Source organism: Archocentrus centrarchus, chromosome 7 (genome assembly GCF_007364275.1).
Source record: "Archocentrus centrarchus isolate MPI-CPG fArcCen1 chromosome 7, fArcCen1, whole genome shotgun sequence".
Taxonomy (NCBI): Eukaryota; Metazoa; Chordata; class Actinopteri; order Cichliformes; family Cichlidae; genus Archocentrus; species Archocentrus centrarchus.
The window spans coordinates 3172772-3199225 of NC_044352.1; the positions used below are offsets into that span (position 1 = coordinate 3172772).

At 44.5% G+C, this 26454-nt stretch overlaps 1 protein-coding gene across 2 annotated transcripts in view; it reads left to right on the top strand.

The window, feature by feature from the left end:
* The window catches only part of sulf2b (sulfatase 2b), a 107478-nt gene that overhangs the window by 11448 nt on the left and 69576 nt on the right, over positions 1-26454 (top strand). For both annotated transcript variants that reach the window (XM_030732964.1, XM_030732966.1), the window contains exon 2: positions 12394-12431. The gene's annotated coding sequence lies outside the window, so the exon portion shown is untranslated. The remainder of the gene's footprint in view (positions 1-12393; positions 12432-26454) is intronic.

The window sequence follows — 26454 nt, forward strand, 5'->3', positions numbered from 1 at the left end:
AGCAGGCACTAAGAAAGCTAATAAAATGTTACATTTTCATTGTGGGGTGATAGCCAGTGGCTTTGAGACTTTGAAAAATAATGCCTTCTTTGCTCTGCACACACTGCTTTTCCTCCTGTTTTACAAAGCCTGCTCAGTCTTCATTGATCCACTCTGTGAGGTCTAAATCGGTATTGGTGATGACCCCAGCTCCAAACCCTAACCCTAAGTTTGAGAGTTAGTGACTGTTTTCTTTCTGGCCCTGACATTGCTAAAACACGAGGACAATTAAAACAAAAAACCCCAAACTCCTTATTGTGATAGCACAGGGTTAGGGTCATCACCGCTGATGACTTAGACCTCACAGGGTTAAAGGTCAGACAACAAGTGGACTGTGAACAGACCAAAAGCTTCCTGAAGCACAGATCTGTTCCCTTATGTTCAGACATGTGGTCAGTATGGAGCCCCTGAAGTCCCTCTGTGTGAACACGATTGTGGTTTGTTTGCACAAGATGTGTGAACAAGCTAATATAATTCTACCTGGACCCACACACATTCACCCACCCATATACACCCACACACATAGACAGAGATAGGGGCAAATGCTCAAAGACACACCTTCATCCACATTTGCTTACCCTCTGAAGTGGGGGTGAATGGACGCCCCCTCCAGGGCCAGCAGCAACCCTAGTATGCTACCAGCCGGGCCCACGAACCACCATCTGACTCCCACCCCAGGCGAGATGTAGGAAATGGGGTGTAGGATGACCTGCCCGCCCCTTCCGCGACTTGTCAGTGATATGATGAGTGCATGTGTTCGTGTATGTGACTGCATGAGGTGTAAATCTGTGTGTGAAGCTGTTAAAATTGAGGGGACAAATGTGACACGAGTGCTCGACCACTGACCGTCAGTTAAACCGAGAACCTGAACGAGCTGATATCTTGTGGACAGAAAATAATTTACTTTATATGCAGAAGACAAATAATATTATCTATTATTATGAGAGTACAGCGGCTCAATAGGACCAGGAATCAATATGGAAACTGAGAAGAATCAATAATGTGGCTCTGTTCATCGAGGATACAGTAGATCCAACATTAAATCTTTATTTATTTTAGCACTTTTTAAAAAAAAATTCAAGCTACAAAGTGCTTCACAATGGCAACAATTTTTTTTAAAAAGTCAAACTCGACAGGTCACACAAATTGGAATCAGGTCAGACTAAAGAAGTCAGTCAGCCAGAAGAATTCAGTCCATGTGTCTCTGAAGTGGTCTGGGTTTGTGGGGGAAAAGTTAAAATCTTAAAAATCCTGAGATGGCATCCATGTGCTTCAGTGCTGCTGGCGTCCCCGAGCATGTTTGGGTAGTTCTGAAGTGGAACTGCTGAATAAAACAGCAGCAGGCAGACATGATCTCATGATGGCCCATCGGATGGAGGCGCACACAAAGAGCTAGAAAGAGAATTAAACTCTCCAGCACTGTCTCCAGGAGAGGTACTGATTAGGTCACTGTGTGTGTGTCTGCGTGTGTGTGTGGCGCTGTGGGGCTCCATTAGTGGTGACATGCTGTGCAGAAATGGAGCAGAGTGATTCAGACTGACAGAACAGGGTGAAGACCGACAGCGGGAGGAAGTGAAGTGAGTTTCACATGAAGGTCACAGATGATTTTCTTGTCCCCCGGGGGAAACCTGTTGGTGGTCGGAACGACTGTTACCACGGTCACAGACACCGACACCATCCCAAAATACTCAGCCTGCTTTCACTGCTTCATCTTCCACAACAGGGACGGCGCACCTGATGACTGAATACTTGTAGAGTTCGTGTCCTGCAGCTATCTCCAGGATCAGCTACTGGATCGACCCACATTTGCCAACATTTGTTTTTGACAAAGACATTTTAAGGACAGGTAACAGTTTGACACCTGCTGTAAAGTTTCCCTGAAACCTCGTTTCCAGGAGACTTTCCATGGGGATCGAGAACCTTTTGCCAAATCTCTGATCTATAACATGAAGTTAACAATCCAAACGTAAAGTTTGCCAATAACACAAAGTTGTTTCTAAGAGAGCCTCGGTGTTTGAATGGAGTTTATCAGTAAAAAGCTGAGTTGTATATAAATCATTTTAAACTTGTATTTCTGGTCAGACTGAAAGGAAACACAGAAACTGCCTGTGGCTGTCTTCCCCTTACATTCATGAATTCATCATGGCAACCAAGACGAAACAGTTCTGCTTTTGCAGGTTTCTCCATTACGAGTCCGTTCTCACTCCATCAAATATTGCCATTTTGTCTTATCTCAAACAGGTATAAGGTGCCCTCTGACGTCTCTGCGTTCAGGCAATAGGTAAACACGTCTCACACCAAGCTCACCTCATTTGGACAGCTGTAAAGAAGCACAGTGAGTAAGTGTAATTTCTCAGTGTGAGGGTTAAGTTTCCAAAACATAACTAGGTGGTTTTTAGTGCCCAATCCTGACCCGTGAGTAAAAACAAAGGTCAGAGCTCCCAAATGAGCCACACCTCCTCTCTGACAGTCCTGTGACTTACTGCACCAACACCCCTCCATCCCCCAAACGTGCACAGCTGTTAAATCTCTCAGCCCATCATCATCACCGCCGGTGGTTCAGGGCACTGCCAGCAGTATCTGACATAACAGCAGTTTGTGATGGCCCGGGGTGAGTGCGTTATCTTTTTTTCCCTCTCTCGATCTGCCAATTTTCTTTTTGTGGAGTAACTGCTGCCCCATTAGCACGAGGTCCTGCTCTCCTGCAGCAGGCAGAGCTCGCTGTGATTGGACGACACCGAGCGAGCAGCTGTTTGAGGGTTGTTCTTGTGGTGTGTTACTCAGATGGAGGTTGTACACTGTGTGTGAGATTCAGTATCATTTCCCATTGAATTTCTTTCTGTGTGGTGATTTTATATGTAAATAGCCATGCAGTGATTTCAACTCCATTAACTTTGGGTCCCGACAAATGATGTCTTTAATTAACAGAAGGGTGTTTGTCCTTCGAGTGTTCGTTGTTGAAAGAGAAACTGCCCGATGGATCATTATGTTTAGTTACTTCCTTTGGATTAAAAAAAAAAAAAGACATAAAAAACAAAAAGCTGTTCCTCAAATTTACATTTACACATTACAGCTAACACTGGCTAGCTTAAATCATTCATAAATTTAAATATATATTTTTAAACTGCAGAGAGCAAACCTACCATATTTCCTACTATGGAATAAAGTAGACTGAAATAAACTGAAAGACCCTACAGTAATTACAGAGAAAACCCAACAGACTAAACCCCCCCCCCATGAGCAGCACTTGGAGACAGTGGGAAGGAAAAACTCCCTTTAAACAGGAAGAAGCCTCCAGCAGAACCAAGTTCTGAGCAGCATGGGACGTGGGACTGTAAACGATCTAGATAATGTGGAGCGAGCCCATGTAAGCACATACAGTACCAAAGGTTTGGACAGATTTACCCGTGTTTTGACTGGTTCAGTATTTGTGAGCAGCAGTGTTTTAAAATTGATCCTTCACAGGAAGCCAGTGCAGTGATTTAAGACTGGGCAAAATATGATGAGGCGTCTGCGCAACTTTTAGGAGTCCAGCAGCTGCATTTTGAACCGGCTATAAGTCGTGCAGTCGTGCTATAAGTGTTTCTCTCAGTCCAACATATAACGAGTTGCAGTAATCAATTCCGGATGCAATGATACGAATGGCTTTCTCGAGGTCATTAATAGAAAGAAATGGTTTAACTTTAGTTAAAAGGCTGAGTTGAAAAAAGCTGCTTTGATCTGAGAGTCAAATTTCAGAAAGGAATCAAAGATTTTTATTACCTGAGGTTTAAAAATGATGTCGGGGGCTCAAGATCTGAAGGAATGATGGAAACTGGAGCTACCTGCCAATGACTGGGATGAATAATTACAGCTTCAGTTTCATTATCACTGAGGCTGAGGACATTTGTGATGTGAAGGAACATGATGGTCTCAAGTCTTGTTTCATACCACAGTCTGTATATAAAGGGTAGATGTAGACACTGTGATGTTGCCCGCTGGTTTTGGGCTGCACATTTTGAAGCCTCAGTGTTAGCGTTTTGGCTTTTTTGGAGCCAGAAGATATTTGGATGGAAACTTGGATTGCTAAGTTATCAGCTAACACTGACAAGCTCGGTCAGTCTTTAGCTTCAGTTTTCAGTTTAAACTGTTCTTCTGTTTTATTTGGATCAATTATGCTGCTGTACTCTTAGCATATTAAAATACAGTTTGCTTACGTTTGAAAGTATCTGAGGTTATAAATAAATAGTTTCCACCTCAAACTGAGGTTGTGGGATTTTGTCAGTGGTTTTGAGGCGCTGACACCCAGAGGACAAACTGAAACGCTGAGCTGGTGATGGATTTATTGCTAAACTGGCTCAGAGTTAGCTGCAGGAGAGGAAGGAGGACTTTAAAGACCAGCAGCATTAACCTTTAGGGAGGAGAGGAGCAAAGGAGGATAGAAGGGAACAGACGAGAGGATGGAGGGGTGAGGAAACCAAGAAAGGAAGAGGGGGGGATGAGGAGAGATAATGATGGCTGAGAAGCTTTTCACCGAAGCATGAAATGAGAATTGGAGGATTCCTTTACACACACAAACACAGGAGAGCACACATAAAAATTTGGACGCCCATCACCTCCCAAAAGCTCTCCTCCTCCCCCGTCAGTCTCTCTGACCTGATGGCGCCTCCGTGTGAACGTGGAGGCGCCGGCGCAGCACCCATCGATACGAAACTGGAGATTCTCTCAGATGTCGATCACTCGGCTCCCTCGGAGGCCTGCTGCTTCTCCGGGTTTCTTAGTTTTCGAGGTGCTTTTTCTCACCTGCAGATACTTTTCATTCAGTCACATTCACGTCTTTGTCTCTCAGCAACAGTTTGTAATAAACAGTGTTAGTGTTAGTTGGAATCTCATCCTGAAGAGAACAGACCGAGATCAGACATAACTACTAAGATAAATGTGGCATTTATAAGATCTACATATCTACACATGGCAAAGTAAACAAGATAATTAGGTTATATAAAATTTGATGTACTGAGTGAGTGAAAAACATCAGTTTTTTTTTTTCTCAGCATGAAACCGTCAGATATTTGCACTGGATGAAGCTTTTTCTCTCCAGCCAGCTCAAAAGATTTCATATCCATCCAGTCAGATGATTTAAGGTTCCAAAGTGTCTGCCACAGCCTAAACTGACCCCCAACAGACCTAAACTGACCCCCAACGGACCTAAACTGACCCCCAACGGACCGAGACATTGAGGAATTTTATATTTTTAAGATGTTTTTTCAGACACAAGTTACAACTGTTAACCGCAGGCCCAGAGGAAAAAGGGACAGTGCTGTATAAGTGACCTCCTTGTGATTGCTTTGGTCACTCTCAGTTTGCTGCTGTCACTCATCATTTATATGGAAAACTCTGACTTGTCTGCAAACACAAACTGTGAAGGATGCAACGTAAAGTAAAAATGGACACCGCTCGCCTTCAAAGTAAAAGTTGCACCTTTTGAGATGTGTTGATTTGAGCTGTAAGGCGAAATTTTGACACTAACAGAAAATGTTCTCCGCTTCCTGTTTGCACTTTAGTTAGTTAGGGGTTAGTTAGTGAGTGTTTGCAGAAGAGTCGACATCTTCCATGCAAACTATGAGCAACTGCAGCAGGCCGCTACTGATAAAAACAATCACAAGGAGGGCTTCAGTGCAATGCTCTCTTTGCAACTGGTTTCACCTGGTGGCAGCCCACATCCCACAGCCTCCAGCAACCACTCACCAACCAGCTGGGGAGCATAATGCCACATTTCCACTAGAACCTACTCAGCAAGGCTTGACACGGTTTTTAGGCATTTCCATTAGCTCCTGGTACCAGGTACAATTTTAGTACCCAATCAGCCGGGATTCCAAGTGATCCGAGACTATCTGAAAATGTGACGTCAAAGAACAGCATGCCACTGATTGGCCAGGGAGTGCCGTCACTAGCTGAGTCATGAGAGCGACTCCTTCACCAGAATCAACCGTGCCTTTTTTAAAACCCGACAGCGAGAAACTGGAGGCAAGAAAACCAACACCGTGGTCGAATTAGGAGGTGCAGACATTTCTGTGCTTGGTGGCAGACGAGAAATGAGAAAGTGTATCAGGACGTGTCCAAGCTAATAACCATGTTTGAGTCGCATACAAATTACGTCACGAGACTACTGCCCGCGTTGCTATATTGACTCCACCCACATTGAGGTGGTACTCAATTGTGATGGAAACAAAACAAGACCGTGGCATGTTGAGTTGAGCCGGGCTGAGTAGGTACGAGTGGAAACGCGGCATAATTTTCTCCCTAGCAAGCAGAAGTAGCAAGGTGGTCACTGACCAGTCTCTAGACCTTTCTGACTGAGGCCTGAATATGTTTATGGTATACTTGCTCCAGCCTCTGACGGGGACGGTCGCATTCTATCTCTCTCCCTGCCCTCCCTATCTTTCCTGCTTGCTGCTTGCTGTGAGAGCGTCTCTTGCACACTGTTCGAATAAGAAGAATAAGATTGAGAGCAATATGGATTTGGCAAACTGGGCCTTCAAGACCATGGATCGAATTTTTTCCACTATGAGATCTGGGAAAGGGGAGCCTGCGTGTCCGAGTGGAACAGACCCGGTTGGATACGTCATCGACTCTTGGAGCTCGTGGAGACCTGTGTGCTTCTCGGCCCTAGAGGTGGAAGACGTGGAAGACGCTTACATATTTGGCTATCTGGTAGCGGTATCTTTTCTGTTTGGGCTTGGAGGATACCTGATTTACCGTGAAATCAAGAAAACCTGGACGGCAGTTCGACATCTGCAGAGGCTGCCGACCCAGGTGGATGGGCTGACCAGAATGGTACAGACTCAGACTCAAGCCTGATGAACCTGAGCCGTAGACTTGGGGAGTAGCAGGTGAGAGGGGTTCGATCTGGAGATAAGGTACGGTTCTGCTCAGTGAGGATGGTAACTAATGAATTTGGATTATTGGATTTATTGAATGGTTTCCCAGTGAGACTGAAGGCTGTTGAAAAAACAAGCAGCCTGTTCCAAAACAACATCTGCATTATCAGAATTCGGCTCCCTAGCCGGCCTTGGCTGGCAATCATATCTCTCCAGAGCTATGTGTGAAGGCCGCTATCCCCCTCAGCCCTCTCTGTGATTTGTGAAGCTGGATCTGGTGTACCAAGGCTGCTGATGAACTTCCATCACTATCAGCGAACTGTTTGCCTGGGAGCTGGCATCTGGGCTCCACAATGCCCCCACCCTCTCGTCTCCGTCTGCGTCCCCTCCTGACCCTGACCCTACCCACCATACTGCTATCCCGGCTTTATATGTGCAATATGCTTTTTGCTGAGGTGTTTTTTGGAACCTCGTAAGGTGTTCTTTATGAACACAGTATGAGATGATTTTTTGAACCTAACTATCCCAATGTATCTCTTTCTGTCTCTCTGCTAAAGGTAGCGCCGTTGAGAAACGGTTGCATGACCTCAGACATCTGTCCCCCCCCTGTCTGTGTTATGTTTTTGTTTTGGATGGATGTTCTGTTAACTGCAATTTCCCCATTTGTGGGACTAATAAAGGCATTCTTGATTCTTGATTCTTGATTCTTGATACTGTTAGCATTAGCCATCACTGACACATATAAAAAGTTAATAGAAATGTAGATTGAAAAACAATTTGGTTATAGAAACCTTGATGTCACACATTGGTTAGCGATGTCCTCTTATTAAGCCTCAAACTGAGCATTTTTGTGGTTGCCATCTTGGTGATTTAGATCGATGGATAGATACTTTAGTTTCCAGGTTTGGTTTGGTTGGACTCTACAAAGGTAGACCCATCAATGCAAGACATTTAAAACCAGATGTGACCAGCAGGCGTCAGATCCAGCTGTGAAACAGAGGGCCACTGCAGGCTCATCTTTGGGTCAGGTGGTTTGTTCTGGTCTGGGTTGGCTGGGTTAGGGTTCATTTAGTCTTTTTCCTTTTAGTCCCGTCTTTACCCGACTCACTGGAACCAGCAGCAAGGATGAGACCACCCAACCAAAACAAGCTGCTTTTTCCAGTTAATCTGTGCTCAGCTCATTTGGAAGTAACAGCCTGCCATGTTGTCTTTCTGTGTGCAGTGTTAGAGCAAAAAAACCAAAACAAAACTCAAATAATTTAACAGACAAAATAAAGTACGACCGGAGGGCCTTTCACCTAATGATTCAGTTCACAGGCCTGGTACATGTCAGTGTTTGTGGACAGTCAGCATGAGTTTGTAGAGGAGATTATAACTAAATAATGGGTAGGTTAGAATCATGCAGATTATTGGCTTCACTGGAGGCCAATGAATCCTCCTGAATCTAATGCCAGTTTAAGTCATGTTGACATACTTTACAGTTCAGCTTGTTTCTTCATATGCCTGAAGAAACAAGCTGAACTGTAAAGTACAGTTCAGCTTGTTTCTTCATATGCCTGAAGAAACAAGCTGAACTGTAAAGTACAGTTCAGCTTGTTTCTTCATATGCCTGAAAACAAACGAGCCTTTTGAAATCTTCTTGTTGTGGTGTGCAGCGTAACAGGGTTTAACAGCTTTAATTCTGCCCATTGCACTGATTGGCTCATTCTTAGTCGCCTCCACAGCACTCATTGGATCGGTTGTTTCGAGAAACAGCTGTTTGGTGATACATTGCCAAACAAACCTGTCAGCTCAGTTGAGTGCATGGATTTAAGAGTCAGCAAGAAGAAAACCTCCTCTGTTACTGATTCCTCCACATCCAGCCCACATCTGCACTTTAGGAGCATCCATCCTGCAGCTGATTTAGCTCCACTGTATCATTTGTCTTTCAAACTTTCTGCTCCGTTATTACGATGCAGAATAATAGCAGTTATTAAAGTTCAAGAAATGTGCAATATAACTCATGTAGTTTGTGCATGACTGGATAAAAGATGCAGGAAGAAGGTAATTTTGACTTTACAACAAAACCACAGACCTGCTTATTAATGTGAGACATTATCACTGAGACCAGCGCGGTTAGTGGACGTGGGTTTAAAGGCACTATGCTTTTAAACTTAAAAGAAAAAAATGTCTGCAGCAAAATAAAAAGTGTATGCAGGGTTAATGAATGTCACAGAGCAGTTTGTCCTGAAGTTAATTACCGTAGTTTCAATTAGTGTCAGTGTCGTGCTTTTCTGGTCGTCAGTGCTTTGATCTCAATTAAAATCACAGAGTGTGTGATTAACATGATTAGAAGAAGTTATAGATGATGAATGTTGCAGTGCTTCACCCACAGATGCCCCCCCCCCCCCCCCCCCCCCCGCCCCTGGGTAAAGTTTATTCTGGAAGTATTGTTTTATATATTTATTTTTCTAGCTGCCCAGCAGAACGAGAACATCAGTGATGGATTTACTGGTGGATGTTGCCATCGTTCTTGTTTCTGCCCCTTACTCAGAACTTACTGCCGGTTGTGTTTTTATTAGAACTCTGCATGGACCGAAACGTCCACAGCTCGAGTCCATCTGTGGGACATGGATCTCACTGGAGAGATGGCTGATTATTGCACAACACGCACGTGCACCACAAATAGTCTCCCACAAATTATGTGGGAGACAGTGTGAGATTACACTAAACACTTTTGTTACTGTTGACCGTTGCCAGTTAACTGTTGTATTCCTCAAGGCTTCAGCATTAGAATCCTGGGATTCTCATTACAGCTGCTTTTTCTCAGAGTGTTTGACTCCAGTCATGCACAGCACATGTGTTCATGTCCCTCTGTGGTCCAACAACCCCTGAAACTCTGTTTGTGTGCCTCAGTGTTGTTATCCCAGAATTTCGGCCACCCTGCCCCACAACAGTAATTTTGACCCCCTGAGCTTTTAATGCGAAAGTGCTTTTTCAGCTTTCAAAAAATCTCCAGAATTTCTGAAGTAGCACACTGCTGAAGGTACTTTGATGTGGGATTTGATAATCAAACTCAGAAAGCAGGTACAGGTCTGGATTCAGTTATGATAAAATGCCAGCGAGCTCCATCTGTGGACCTGCAGCAGCCGAGTGCTGCAAACCTGCAGAGAGGGAGCGTGTTCCTGTCCACAGACGGAGGAATCAAGGTGCATCAGAAAGGCTGGAGATCAGGTTCAGGTCCTGAACCTGCCTGAAGACCTCCAACCATGTGGTCTCATTATCCAGCCAACACACACACACACACACACACACACACACACACACACACACACACACACACACACACACACACACACACACACACACACCAAACCCCCCAAACAGACCACCAGCCCAGCTAATTGGAGCTGTTGTATCACCTCCCTCGTGTCTTTTGCTCTTTCTGTTTCTTTCACATTCTCACACACCCACACACACACACACACACACACACACACACACACACACACACACACGGTGACCCAGTGGGAGTTGGCAGCTCGGAGCGAATTGAGAGAGAAGGCAGAAAGTCATTACTTCTCTCACTAGATTGTGTGTGTGTGTGTGTGTGTGTCTGTGTTTTTAGTTTTGTGTGTGTGTGTGTGTGTGTGTGTGTGTGTAATCCCACCATCAGTATGCTGCTCATGCTTTGCAACAGAAGGAGGAAATTGAAGAGAGAGAGAAAGAGAGGAGGGAGAGAATAGTAGGAGGTGGGAGGCGACGGTACAACATGGAGTTCTTTTGATTACAGATGGTAAATGTGCCTTCAGTCACCACCTCCTCCTCCTCCTCCTCTTCATCGTCTCCTCGCTCCTTCTCACTCGGGGGATTTGAGGTGGACGTGAGAGGAATCACTGACTGCACTGTGTGTGTGTGTGTGTGTGTGTGTACTGTATTTTGTATAGCGGTGGTTTTATTATGGAGCAAAGCTGGGGTCACAGAGGTCGTCTGCTGGAAGTTTTAAAGCTGAAATGCTGTCTGTTATGAGGGAAAAAGCGAATCAGTTATTTAATATAATTTTTAATTAGCTTAACAAATGTCATGTATTCAGTTAACATTATTTATAGAAAGATTTATAGAACTTTATATTTCAAATCAAAACAAATACATTAAAGCAGGAGACAGAGCATCATTCAGTCACGTGTTTAGCTCAGAGTAGCAGCTAGTCTTTTTTTTTTTTTAAAGCACATACTGTGAGGAGCAGCCGCCGGCATTTACCAAACGCTTTCTCGTCCTGGTGTGTAATGTGATGCCTTTTTTTCCTGCGTGCTGCGTTACACGTACAACGTTCTTCTCCGCGGCAGCTTCGACAAACACGTTTATCAGCCAGTAGAATTCCAGCATGTGTCCCATCGGGACCGCCGTCTTCTGCACTTGATTAGGTCACTAAAGGGTACCTGGTTAGGTTTTAGGACACGCCCCTTCGCTACCGCAGCCCGGCTCACTGACAGTTGAAGAGTTGTGATTTTAAAACGACGTGATTTCATAAAACCGGCTTTTCTATGATTGGATCTGAGTCCAGATTCACTTTCTAAGAATTCCAGCTGCACGTGTTGATGTTTCTGTGGCAGGAAGTGTTTTCTGCACCTCAGCGGACCGCAGAGGAGGCAGGGTTAGATGTTACAAGCTCGTGTTTATCAGGATTATGCTACAATGTTGTCACATTTCAGTCTACAGCAGATTTGAAAAGTTTTCAAATGAAGTGAAAGCATCGCTGCTGGCCTCAGTGTAAGATTCATCTGGAGAAAGAGAGGATTTGGGTGTAGTTCTGCTTCACTCCCACTAAGATACTGAGGGAAAGGTGAAGCCGATCTAAAAAGGTGATTAAATTTCTGTGAGAACAGAAAAGCCGACACAAGAAAGCTTTTGGAAGTGGGCGTGATGAGAGCTGCGGAGGGCTTTAGCACTAAACTCATCCGACTTATGCGATCACATTTAATTGGAAATGAGATCAGATTCATCCGAAGTAGGCAAAAGTCCGACTTGTATGATCTGATTTAGGTGATGATTTTATTGGAATTAAGGTTAGGAAAAATCGGGACCTGCAGATTCCGATTTGTGCAACTTCGACTTAGGCGACCTTTAATGTACTTCCTGCTGCATCGAAGTCAGTGGGAAACCAGCCTCAGGCTCCCTTTGCTCCATGACCTCTGCAGAGACTTTCCTGATGATGCTACTTCTGGATAAAACATAAAGTTCATTTTGTAAATTATGGAAATGAGTAAAGGAGTCTGCCTCCATAACAGAACTTCATCACTGTGGCGATATCCATCTTTTCTCCGGCTGTGGTTACGCCCGGCATCATTTTCTTGGCTTCGCTTGTCAGTGGTTTTAATATGACTGTGTAGTTAACAGTGACGGGCTGCTGATTTAGCAGTTCATTAAGGTGACGGCGGCTTTGCTCCCCTTACATCAGTATAAATGTCAGTCAGAGCTCCTTGTTAACGGCCTCTTCTGTCTCTGTTTGTCTCTGCAGGACTGAGCGCAGCAGGAAGCGCCGCACACACCTGACAGGTAAAGCTTTTTTTTTTTTTGCTCATCACTAATTCAGCCACACCGCCTGCTAACACGGAGCACCACTGCAGGCAAACAGCTGTGATGGATCACAATCAGCTTGTGGATCTTTGTTTCTCATGCTTACAGCAACAATGATTACACTCATTAAAACTCTGCTTATATTTATTGAATTTCCCATAAGCCATTTGTCCTGGGATTCAACTGCGTGTCTGACATCTTTACCATCACGTCTGATCTCAGTCTGTCGTGTCATAACGACGTCTCTGTAAAACCACGACATTGTTTTTAGGGGGTAACATCTTCACAAAACTGCTATTTTTAATCCTGCAAAAACAACATGGGAAGTTGTAATCACAGGAAAAAGCCTGTTATCCCAGGATAACAAGATCACAGAGCTGCTCTGCGGAGCTTTTTGGTGGAGGATTGCAGAATGAGCGTGTGAAGGAATCCGAGGTTAGAGAGGCACAAACTCGATGAATGCAAACACAGATTTGCGGAGATGCGGATGAGAAGAAACGAGGCTGAGCGCATGTGTTACGGTTCCCTCGGTGTGACCCGGTGAGAGCAGCCTCACACGCTCACATTCCTGATTAATGATGCAGGCCGGACCCAAACAATGAAAACGCACACACGCAATCTCATTCTGTTCACACAGCGTGCACACCTCACACTGACGTACAGGAAGTTAACACATCCAACCTTAAGGTTCAAAACTGTGCATTCAAGGTCGTCGGAGAACACGCCGCATCTGTTATCCAAGCTTTACTTTACTATCCCCAAGGGATCAATCAATCAATCACATGCAACACATACAACCAGAGACACAGAATCATAATAGAATAAAAAATAATCGTGGTAGGAACGAATGAAAATTTAAGTCTGTTTGTTCTGCAATGCGGCAAAGAAGCTGATACTCTGAAGACGGGGTGAGTGCCATCACCCAGAATCCTCTCTGCCTTTTGGGTCGCCCTAACTCTGTACAGAAGGCCAGGATCATTATACCTCTGTCTTTGCTACACAGGTTCACAATGTTCTCCAACCTCCTTTTGTTCTTGAGGCTCAGAGATCCAAACAGACTCAATAAAACAAGAATAAATCATTTTCATAAAAATAGCCACAATAAACCTCTAAGTTTCCAATACAGATACATACGCTGATGAGCATTTGCACAAATGGCATCTGCATTTGTGTTAAATGACAGTTTGTTGTACAATATAGTGCCCAAATATTTGTGTTTCTTCACTACCTGAATTTCCTGGCCATGAATATGAACAGCAGGTAAGGATGAAGTTTTCCGATGAAAGTCCACGATCATTTCCTTTGTTTTCGATGCATTTATGTCCAGAGTGGAACGCCCACACCGTGCTACAAAATCATCTACAACTACAGGATCCGCATCATGGAGCAGAGAGAGATGATCACTGAGTCGACTGCGTACTTAATCATATATCTGTTCTGATAGAGGCGCCGACACTCATTTGTGTAAAGAACAAATAAAAGTGGAGAGAGTACAGACCCCTGAGGGGAACCAATAGACCAGAATCAAGGTTATATGTACTGGTGAGACGTCGCGCTAAAATATGGGGCTGAATGCAATTAAAAGCAGGTGAAAAGTCTATGAAAAGCAAACGGGAAAAACTACCTGCACCATCCAGACGCTCTGACACCTTGTGGAGCAAAGTGCACACAGCGTCCTCCACACCCCTGCTACTAAATACGAGGATCTTTATGAAACTCGAGAGACTTTGAGAAAAGCTGATTGCTCTGCACAGTTTTTAAGGAGATGTCCATTTATTTTATCTGGGCCTGGACTTTTCCTCTTTCATCGGAATATCGTCATGTCACAACAGATCTGTGTCGATCTATGGAAGCTTGTTTCTGCCACTGAAAGAGAAAATTTCCATCTGTAATTCATTTTGATTTAATAAGTCAAAAGTTCAGGAAGACATTAGCTTAGAGCATCTCAAAGGGGACTATTTAATGGTTAATCTGACCAGGATGTCACCCAAACACCTCCCTGATGCTACAGTCACGCAACGGAAAACGGTGGTTGAAAACCAGAGCACGACCAAAATGACCGTGACTGCATGAAGTGATGTTTCAATCTCGTTGCCTTTGAAACGGTTGCTTCAAAAACGGGTACCCGGTCTGTGACCACTCACAGTCAGCTGCTGTCTTCAGGGTGCATCACGATGGCAATAAAACAACAATAAGACAGTCAGTCTGCATCAGTTTGTGACTGAATGGGGTCAAGTTGGCAATAAATGCAAGCTGTTGTAATGATACAGTAAATTAACTGTGATGAATCGGTGAAAATTGAAAATAAAGAGAATCTCATATCAAACAGAAATACAAACGTAAATCACATTAATTACTTTCAGAGTTCAGCCTGAAACAGATTCAAAACAGAAATTCCTCCTTAACCAATGACTTAGTTACTGCAGGATGGTGATGACACAGGTACAGCTTTGCTTTTACACAGGAATAGAACCAGAATACAACCTGTTGGCGAGTCGAGTCCTCTGTTGCAAACAAGCTGCACTCACCGGAGCAGGCTGACTCAGACTGATTGTAACGCACTGACAGTCTGTCCACACTGGACAGCAGTTATTCACTGAGAGGACCGTGATTGTTTGGAGACACCACCTGTGCAATCACCTAACTATTGAAAGAGGTCGAAGGGGTTGACTGTTGACTGCTAAACCTCTGGGCAACCAGTTGGTGGCCACAACTGCAACCTCAGCTCCAATAAAGTTGGGACACTGTGTAAAATGTAAATAAAAACAGAAGACAATATTATGCAAATCTCATAAAGCCATATTTTATTCACAATAGGACATAGAAAATATATCAAGCACCAATGAACCATTTTAAGAAAAATATTAGTTAATTTTGAATTTGATGGCAGCAATACGTCTCAAACAAATGTTGGGACAGGGTCGTTTTTCAGGTGGTCAAAGGTCTGGACTGTAGGCCAGCTCAGCACCCAGACTCTTCTACTGTAAAGCCATGCTGCTGTAATAGATGCAGTATGCTGCTATAAAGCCTGTATGTACCTTTCAGCATTGATGGTGCCTTTCCGTCAGCGCTAATGCACCTCCATACCATCAGAGATGCAGGCTGTGGAGCTGAGTGCTGATAACAAACTGGATGGTCCCTCTGCTCTTTAGTCCACAGCGTGTGGCCTCCATGGCTCAGCATTTCTGGATCATGCTCACAGATGGCTTCGTCTGTGCACGATGGCACTTTAACCTGCGCGGTGAGCTGTGTTAATGATTTATGGGATTGTTCCTGAGCTCATGCAGTGATTTCCATGACAGAATCAGGCCTGTTTTAAATGCTGTACTGGCTGATGGCCTGAAGATCACAGATATCCAATATTGATTTTTTCTCCTGATTCCCATTTACAGATTGGCGAACCTCAGCCTATCTTTGCATCTGAGAAACTGCCTCTGAGATGCTCTTTTTATACCCAATCATGTCACTGACCTGTTGCCCAATAACCTAATCAATGGTAAAATGTTCCTCCAGCCTTTTGTTCCCTCCCAGCGTTTGCTGCCATCAAACTCAAACTGAGCTGATTTGGGGTGTATTTGCAGGCTCTGGCAGCCCAGAAATGCACTGCACTGCTTTAAGTTTGGGCATAAATGGAGACCGAAAACTAAACACCAGCAGCATTTGGAGGGTTAGTGAAGTTGGGCTCATCGACATAAAATCATGTGCTGCCTCGTGGCTAATTGCTTAACCATAGCTAAAAGGCTGTGGTTAGGCTAATATGAACACATTAGTATGGGGAAGATGGAGACTGAGGGCTGAATTGTTCTCAAAGGTCATATAGAGGGTCTCCGATGGGCAGAGACAAACCATCATTTGGCAGGAAGAAGAGCAGAAAGTGGACCAAATTCAGCCCAGAGAACATCTGAGATGAGCTGAGTGGTTGATATGCAGCGGTGTGGTTTGACTTACTTGCTGTGAAAACGTCTCGATTGTGAGCTTAATGACTGAAATGTTAGTCACCTGAGAGAGATCCTTTAATGAAGTGTTGAAATACTTTTAGGCTGTAACTGTAAAAGCGTAGCTTAAAAGAAAAGTTCAAAGAAATGTTCAGAGTGGACCCACGGCCATTACATCATCACTTAACGAGTGGATAGCTGAACAATCAGCATATGCAAAAAAAAAAACTCTTAGATGGACATATTTGTTCCATTTTCATGAAATATCTGTTACCGCGCCTGCTTGGAAACGATGTGCGTAGGACCCACGCATCCCTGACTCAGGGCAAAAACAAACACGTTCCAGCCTGTAAATAAGACGACTGCTTAAAAACATGGAGTGAAATGAAATGGCAGTTACATAAATACGCTGTTGGATATGCATCAAGAACAAATGTTGTCTCTCTCGTGGAGCGTGGCTAAACTTTCCATCAAAATTTAGTGCAATGAAATTCTGCCAACTGGCAAACAAACGAGCAGACATCTCAGCGCTGCAGATGTTTTAAAGATCAGCAGCAGAACAATGTTCAAGCTTTTTAACACTAACAACCACCTATTCACATTAATCATGTGCTTTCAGGAGGCCGGGCCGTTGATGCGGTTGTTACAGTGTGGTAAATGTTTAATGTTCTACTGCATGAAGCACTGAGCTGCCTGGGAGTCGATCGCGGGGACGCGTGCAGAGGAGTTAAGGAGTTTGTGTTTCAGTGTGAACTCTGCAGCCTCGTTTGTTTCCCCGCAGCTGATTTCTGGTTCAGCTCCAGATGACCTGCACTCCTCCACATTCTTCCCTGTGTGTGTGTGTGTGTGTGTGTGTGTGTGTGTGTGTGTGTGTGTGTGTGTGTGTGTGTGTTCCCATGTGTTTCTGATCACTGGACAGAGAGAGGGAGAGGTGGAAGAGACAGAAAACTCCACTCGGTGTCATGTCGGCGTCTTTTTCTCACTTTTGATCATACAGACAGCAGAATGATTCATTTACGGGTTTATTGATTAACTGACTGTTTGATTGATTTTTAAGGTGGCCCGCAGAGCACATCATGTTTAACTTTTTCTTTTCTTTTTTTCAATCAGCTCTGATTGATTAGCCTCCCTCTGGCGTTTGGCGTCTACATGTGAAACTAAACTATACAACAACTGAACAGGTTCACAAAACATTTGCATCTTCCAAAAATTTATAAGCAACTTCCAAACACATAAACTACAAAGATGTGAAATTTAAAGCTCCCCGGTTCACAGATGTGTGGTGGGATATTTGCAGCTGTCGTTCTCTCCTGTGTCAAATGAAGCAATAAAGCAGAGATGCTGTTAAAAAAAAGTGTTTTTCAGTGGAAGCAGGTCAGCAGCACATCAGGGATCATATCTGTCAGCGTTGTAGCCACTTCATCTATCAAGCATAACTCAGCTGTAATGTTCACTCCCAGCGGTCACTGCAGAGAGGAGACTCAGTGTTGTCTGCATGATACATCACTGCCCTGTGTGTGTGTGTGTGTGTGTGTGTGTGTGTGTGTGTGTGTGTGTGTGTGTGTGTATGTGTGTGTGTGTGTGTGTGTGTGTGTATTGTTAGGACTCTGATGGTCTTATGGATAATCTGTGTAATTGCAGCAGTTCTCACTGCAGCTGAGTGATCAGCGCCTCACGCTGATGGTTTTTCTCTGGAAGGGAGAGAGAATTAAACTCACCCTCGTTTTTGATTGATTGAGTCTGTCACGTTTTCAGGTTTGTTGGCCAATGAAGAACAGGGATACCGTGGTCCTTAAAGCAGGTACTGGTAGCTTTGGCACTGTGTGCAGGTGCCAAGTCCTGTTGGAAAATGAAATCTGCATCTCCATAAAGTTGGTCAGCAGCAGGAAGCATGAAGTGCTCTAAAACTTCCTGGTAGATGGCCGCGTTGACCTTTGACCTCAGAAAACACAGTGGACCAACACCAGCAGATGACATGGCACCCCAAACCATCACTGACTGTGGAAACTTTACACTGGACCTCAGCCAGCGTGGATTCTGTGCCTCTCCTCTCTTCCTCCAGACTCTGGGACCTTGATTTCCAAAGGAAATGCAACATTGACTTTGATCAGAGAACATAACTTTGGAGCACTCTGCAGCAGTCCAGTCCTTTTTGTCTTTAGTCCAGGCGAGACGCTTCTGACGCCGTCTCTGTTGAAGAGCGGCTCGACACGAGGACTGCGACAGCTGAAACCATGTCTGCATACGTCTGTGTGTGGTGGTTCTTGAAGCACTGACTCCAGCTGCAGTCCACTCTTTGTGAATCTCCCCCACATTTTTGAATGGCTTTTGTTCCACAATCCTCTCCAGGGTGCAGTTATCCCTGTTGTTGTACACTTCTTTCTACCACATCTTTTCCTTCCCTTCGCCTCTCTATTAATGTGCTTGGACACAGAGCTCTGTGAACAGCAGCCTCTTTAGCAATGACCTTTGGTGTCTCGCCCTCCTTGTGCAAAGTGTCAAAGGTCGTCTTTTGGACAACTGTCAAGTCAGCAGTCTTCCCCATGATTGTGTAGCCTACAGAACTAGACTGAGAGACCATTTAAAGGCCTTTGCAGGTGTTTGGAGTTAATTAGCTGATTAGAGTGTGGCACCAGGTGTCTTCAATATTGAACCTTTTCACAATATTCTAATTTTCTGAGATACTGAATCATCAAAATTAAAAGAAATAAACATTTGAAATATATCGCTCTGTGTGTTATGAATGAATATAATATACAAGTTTCACTTTTTGAATGGAATTACTGAAATAAATCAACATTTTCATGATATTCTTGTTTTATGACCAGCACCTGTAGTATCCTGGATCAGGATATGACCTTGCATTTCTTTGTCACAGAGGGAGAAACCAAGAAAATTAGTATTTGGCCATTTCTACCAAAATAGAAATCCTACTTTCCACTAAATTAGAAATAAAAAGGAGCTGAAATTGAAGCTGAATTTTCCCTGGGACATGAACTGTGGATGAAGATACATAGATGTGTTTAAGTGTTACCACGGGCCTGCCAGCTGTAAGTTTTTAATCTGATACTGTTGACTTGAATCGAGTGGCTTTCATGGTAATGGAGCCACTCCCTAAGTTAAGCTAACCTTTGCAGGTTTGCCAAGTGCCTGTTATTACCCATTACCCTTTTCTCTGTGAGATAAACATTTGCATGACACTCCTGGGACAATCCTGCATGCGAGTGCATCTCTGTAGCCCCTGTGTTTGTCGAATTCCCATTACCCTTTTCTCCGTGTGGCCAATAAGCTATGCACACCGACAAACACGGGCCATAAATTCAGCTTTAGACCTTTTAGCATTTAAACCTGTGCAGGAACAGCAAGCTCATTTGAGATAACTGCTCCTGGTGAGTGTTAGACAGTCCAACAGTTTGTGGCAGAAACACACAATCTAATTTCATGTTAAATAAAATGTAATAATCAGTCTCTAATCCTCTAAATGTCACGGAAGCCAATTGAATCTGTGATCTTTATGTGCTTTAACCTTTATTTGATGTGCTTTTGTGTAAAGCAGCATTCTGTCTGAATACTTTCAGACCAATAAATACAGAGAAGAGCTGTGCAAGATACCAGCTTTCATTATTGATCTGTGAGATATTCAGACTGTCAGGGCTTCAGGGCTCTGTGACTGCAACTGTGTCCTCACATGTACAGGAGTGCAAATGTGTGTGTGTGTGTGTGTGTGTGCGTGTGCGCGCTCTCCCTTTTTTTCCTCCGTTACGTCAGTCCAAACCTCTGAGGAAATTATTTGCAAAATTCAAATGTTCTCTGCAGCAGTGATCTTGAAGCTGATTGGCTGACAGATCAGCTTCACACCTACAGCTGAGACTATACAGACTGATTTTGTTACAATACTGCCAGGTCCCAAATAGGATCCTTAAAGAAGCAGTACATCCAAATCATAGAAAGCATGGACTGTGTGTGTGTGTACCAAACTTACCTGCTGCCCAGTCTGAATCCTGTCTTCAGCCACATGATGGTCAATGAAGGACTGCACTTTATTTAAACAGAGTGGCAGCAGTGGAGCCTCCTGTTGGCTCTTAGAATAAAATTTACCAGTATCAACAGTTAAATCGACAGTTAAGTGATGGCAAAAACATTTTTCCATCCATCCATCTTTCCTAACCACTTATACTACAGATAGAGGCACATCACAGGGTAAGGGGGTGCATACTGGACTGGTCTCCAGTGCTTTGCAGGCCTGATACAGAGAGATCAGTAGCGGCAGTCACTCCAGGTGTGTGAGACTGTCCTCTCTCGTTGGGTTTACTTATAGGTCTTCTGATGGTTGTCGGTTAAGCTGTGAACTGCATATTTTGGTGCAGTGTGGGCAGAGGAGAGAAGTGGTCGCTGTTCATGGAGGAGTCTTTCTCTCTCGCTCTTTGCGATGCTGCCGTGTTGTCTCTGCTGCACGGTGGATTTCCACTTCCTGTTCAGTTCTGTGCAGCTCCTTCCTGCACAGCTTTCTTCCATGAGCACCTCCCCAGTGCATGGCACTTGCAGTTGCTTGATGTGATGTAAGATATCTTGAAAATGGTCTTGACGTTATCCTTGAAATGTTTCTTGGCCCCTCAGGGGCATGCTGACCTTCCTGCAGCTCAGAGTCCAGCATCAGTTTTTCGGAGACTTGCGTTAGATGGATGACATGGCCTGTCCATCACAGTTGGTGCTGCATTACTGTGGTGTGATGCTGGGGTGCTCGTTTCCTCCAGAATGCTGTTGGCGTGTCCATTGTTTCAGCTGATCTTCAGGATCTTATGGAGGGATCTTTGGTGGTAGTGTTCCTAAGTGCCTGTTGCAGGTACAGGAGGGCTGAAAGGCAGAAAACCACACTCATACCATGTCTTTGGACTACGGGAGGAAACTACTGGAATCAGATGCACTCCTAAAGAAAGATCCAGCAGGTTCCAGCCTGGAAGCTTCTTGCTAATCGCTGCTCCACAGTGCCACCTATAACTCTTTAAATCTTCATTTAAACACAGCAGGTTGAGTGGGTGACCTGTTTCCTCTGTGCTGTTCTTTATGATAAGCACTGAAGCTAGAAAATAGTGATGAAAAATGAACTTTGGCACTAAACATCACAGCTGAGGTCCACCATCATGTCTGCTGCTCTGCAGGTCCCACTGGCTCAATGCAGGGACATTGATATATGTGTTAAATGACTCACTGACATTCTGTAATATATGCTCTGCTATTTAGGCAAAAACAAATGCACTCCAGTACATTCACCAGGAAATAAATCCTGCCTTCATCAAGGTTAGAGCTGCTGTAAAGTGTGAGGAGCACGTAAATATTAAACAAGGAGTCGAATCACATCAGAGCTGCTGTGAATCATGTGGAAGAACTCTGCAGCAGAGTCTATAGGAGCCTGTTTTGTCTTAATATATGTGTGCATACAGTAAAGTGTGTGTCTGTGTGTGCATGCGTGTGTGTGTGTGTGTGTCCAGTGGTCATCTCCCAGCAGAGCTCTCCTGCTCTCCATCAGTCTATTTCTGTCTCTGAGTGGGCAGGATGGATGAACCGCCCGGAGGGATGGAGAGGGGGATGAAGAGAAAGTAAGAGAGAGGTGGAAGTGGTAGAGGAAGAGGAGCGTGTGTGATGCCTTCGTCCTCTCATTCTGATCGACCTGCGCTGCTCGGTGAAGTTTTTTGTGTTGAATCTGTTTTTGTTGTTTTGGGGTTTTTTTACGGTTCATAATGAATTAATTAGAGACGACTTCAGCAGGAGAGAGAGAGGCAGGTATCACTGACAGGCTGTGAAAGGAGAGAATGGCAGAAGAGGAGAAAGGAGGGATGAAGAGGAAAAGATAAGATTAGAGCGGTTAGAGTTGAGACACCTCAGAGGTCTCATTATCGCCGCTCCGTGAAATCTTTGGACACTGTTTGTCTCTGCCAGCTGATTTAAAGTTTTGCAGAGTGAAAGGAGAGAAAATTTCATTTAAATTTTCACTGAAAGCAGAATAAAAATGTGCACCTGTGCAGGTGTCTCATCATATTTATGTTTCCCTCTACCAGGCTTGAGCACGAACATAAAAACATCAGGCAGAGTTTCAGGAAGGTGTCAGTGAAGCTTCTTGTCTCCACTCGCCTTTCTGACTCACCGCTCGTGTGTGGGAAATGTGATCATTGCAAGCCTGTTGTCAGAGAATGCAAATGGTGACAGGGCAGATACTTCAGCTGAAAGGGGAACTGCTAGCTGGCTGTTTATCCTGCCCTGTTCCTGTTAAAGGTTCTTCTTCCCCATCATCACCAAGCACAGCTCAGAGGGGATCATCTCATTGTTCGGATTCTGTCTAGTATAAGGAGGACGTTATAAATCCACATCCAAAGTCCATCATTCTATAATGAGAAGTATTCACACGTGAAAAACATTCAAGACAGCTGACAATCTTCTTGGGACATCCCGGCTCAGACTGTAAGGCCTCAGTTAACATGTTACCGAACAGGTACGGCTGATGTAGAGGGACTGCCGGGAGAAAGCTTCTTCTCTCTATAAAGATCATGGCAGCACAGCTCAGGGTTGCAAAGCTGCATCTGAACAAACGGAAAGACCTCTGGAACAACAACCTTCGGACAGACGAGACCGAAGTGGAGATGTTTGTTCGTCGTGCTCAGCAGTACGTTTGGAGGAAACCCAACTCAGCACCTCAGCACAAACACCTCAGACCAGCTGTCAGCACGGTGGAGGATTGCTGAGGATCTGGGCTCCTTACAGGCAGTCAACCACGAACTCCTCCAAGTGAGGCCGTCTGTCCTGCAGCTGCAGGGAGCTTCAGAGAGCTGTGCATCAATGAATGCGGCAAACCTCAATGACCTGAAGCCCTGCTGTAAAGCAGAGTGGGCCAAAATTCCTCTGCAACAGTATGAAAGACTGATAAAGTCACAGAAAACCGTTATTACGTAGTTCTTAGTTTGGTTTTTGTTCAGTAAATAATGCTGTCACATGTTTTTCCTCTGAGGTTTTAGTTTAAGATCTGCTGAGAATCAGATGATGAGGTTTTTTTTTGTGTTCTGACACATTAAACCTTAGAACTGGAAAAGGGTGGATTTTCTTTTCCACAGGATTAAATAATACCTATTTTTAAAGATGCCTCAGGTCAGGTTAGCAGCTGAATGAAACACACAAAATCACGAAAAAGGAGCTGAATTAATTTCCTAAAAGCAAAGATAAATATTTGCCAAAAAAATTACAGTGTAGCTTTAATGATTTCTTTTCTCTCGACTCATTTTTAGACCAATACTGTTTAGTTAAGTATGCTCTTTACCTCTAATGCTCTCCTGCTACAATGGTGGCAGAGGCATTTATGTGTAATTTAGCAGAAGCATCCATTACAGAGAGCAGGATTAGGTTTGAGCTGCTGATGTGACTGAGGTCAGGCTGAAGAGTCGCCGGCTCAGAGCGAACGTTGAGTCAGTAAATGAATAACAGAGCAAACTCGGTGAATCTGCGAGAGAGAGGCAGCAGCTGCTTCTCCTCCTGCTCGCAGGAAAACAGCTGCTTCACTGGTGGAGGATACAGCCTGAGGGACTCGCAGTGACACACACACACACACACACACACAGATCTCCTGTGTGCCGACAGGTCAGCAGGCTACCAGGTATAGGTGGAGGACGGGTGAGAGGAAAGAGAAGGAGCTGAGGGAGGCGATGAGATTGAGGAGGAAAAGAAGGGGGTGGTGCTGAGTCTAACTGATGACCGCTGCTTGCTACAGCCTTCAGCTATTTGTACAGGGGAGAAAAAAAAGATAAATAAATAAAGAAGACAAATGTCCCCTGCTCTGTGGAGGACAAACTAAATCTTCCCTGCGGCTCTCCTCTGCTACTGTTTCAGAAACTCTAAACCAGAGAGGAGAGCAGCAAAAGAACAAATACATCCTGGGAAAAGCTGCTCGACGGCTGCTGTATTCGGCCGGTGTGTGCAGGGATTCGGTGATCTGCATATCAATCCAGAGAGAGACAGAATGCAGAGGAGAGAGTGGACACGGTGATGGATGAGTTTCAACAAAGACCTCACAAACTGACTCAAAGACCCCAAAAAGATTGAAAACTCCTCCCACAGCTCTATAACTGCTCTTGATGAATGTACAGAGAAGGTAGGCTAAATGAAAATTACACACAGAGTTCCACAAAGGCCTGAAACTGAAACCTGAACCCTGTGTGACCAATTCCCCACTAAAAGTTTGAATTTCAGTGCCCAAACTGAGCTAACTGCATTAGGGATCTTCATCTGGGATAAGTGATTGTATTACCTCCATATTCATATTGGTTTGCTTACATAAGCTGTAGCTAAATACAGTGAAGGACCGTGGACCCTTACACAGATGGACAGTTCGTCGTTTTAGTTCGAATGTTGGCCGTGTTTACTGGAACGAATGTTGGCATTCCTGCACTCATGATCTGCTCCAGACTGGTGCCAGGACCTACTGATGGCATAAAGTGCCCAAACTGAACTGGGGTGGGGCATGGTGTTGGGCCCTGAATATAAAGAGCAACCAGGGGTCACCGCAGGCCTTACTCCACCGTGGGTGCAGACGAGTCAGAAAGAGCTCCAGGTGGATGTGAACTTGCATCATGTGCCTGAGAAGACCTGCTCTTTAGCCAGGGGGCATGAGCCAACAGCCAGGTGTCTCGCGTCACTGAAAGCAGAGCAGGTGAGCGATCCAGAGTCGAGGGCAGCCATTAATAATCCTTCCACAGGTTCACCGACAGAGACCCTCCGAGTTTGGCTTCCTCTGGGTAGATCTTAGTGATTCAGTTAGCTGAAATCAAAACTGAGCTCTATCCTGAAGCTAGTCACAGTGGGACCTACTGATGGGTGATGTCACAGTGTGCTACATCCATCTTTTATGTACAGTCTGTGGGTGGTGACTTTCAGTGTGTGGAAGTAAAACTAATCAATCTGCATGTTTGATGAACTTTTTTCTGAGTGGGTTTTTTTTTTTTGGGGGGGGGGGGGGGGGGGGGGGGGGTTGCCTACATAATCAACTGAAAGAAAAGACTGAAGCTGTTACAGTAAGGAAAAACCAATTTTATCTGCTGTTGTGTCATCTGATATGACATCACCAACACAAACACACAGATGAGGGTGCAGCTGACTGGGTTGGCCTGAAATCCATAATACAGTTAATATTCGTTCCACGTGGTCCTTTAAGGTAGACAGAAAACAAATGAAGAAATGATTCGTGTCCACTGCTTTGTTGGAATCTTTGTGTCTCCGTGCAGACTGAACACAGCTCACATCGATCGTTGCTCCTAAATGATCAAACGAAGAAACTTTGATTAAAAAAAACAAACACTTTTTGCAGTAGTCATGTCTCTCATAGTCTGCACACACACACACACACACACACACACACGGCACAGCAGAGAAGACGAACCACCCGGGGAGAGTGTCTCCGTTTCCTGTCAGCTCCGCCAACTTCCTGTCACCATGTTGATTTACTGTTCTATTACTCTACCTGTGGAGTTCTGTGTGTGTGTGTGTGTGTGTGTTTGTGTGTGTGTGAGAGACAGAGATGCAATTCTGCGCTTTAGCCTTGTGTGTGTAAGATATTCTTTCTGTGTGTGTGTGTGTGTGTGTGTGTGTGTGTGTGTGTGTGTGTGTGTGTGTGTGTGTGTGTGTGTGTGTGTGTGTGTGAGTGTGTCTCCCCAAAGGCTGGCTGGCATCACTGGCAGAGTGCCTCACTGGAGTAATTACAAAACACACACACACACAGCCTCAGGTGGAAGATGAGCAGCAGTAGTTGTTACCATGGTGTGAACTGACCAACCTTCAGACTTTTTAATTGTTGTTTAATATTTTGGGCAGAAAGGCTGAAAGTCTAATTTATGGCAGCAGCTAAAGTTAAAGTAATCAGATTATTATAGGAACAGGAATCACACGGTGATGCAATGAGCTAGCTTCTGTTCTTTTTGTCTAATAATCAATAAACTCAGTTCATTCGTTCATTTTCTCAAACATGTATCCATTCAGTGGGGGTGCTGGAGCCCATCTCAGCTGTGTTTAGGTTAGAGGTGGTGTGTACT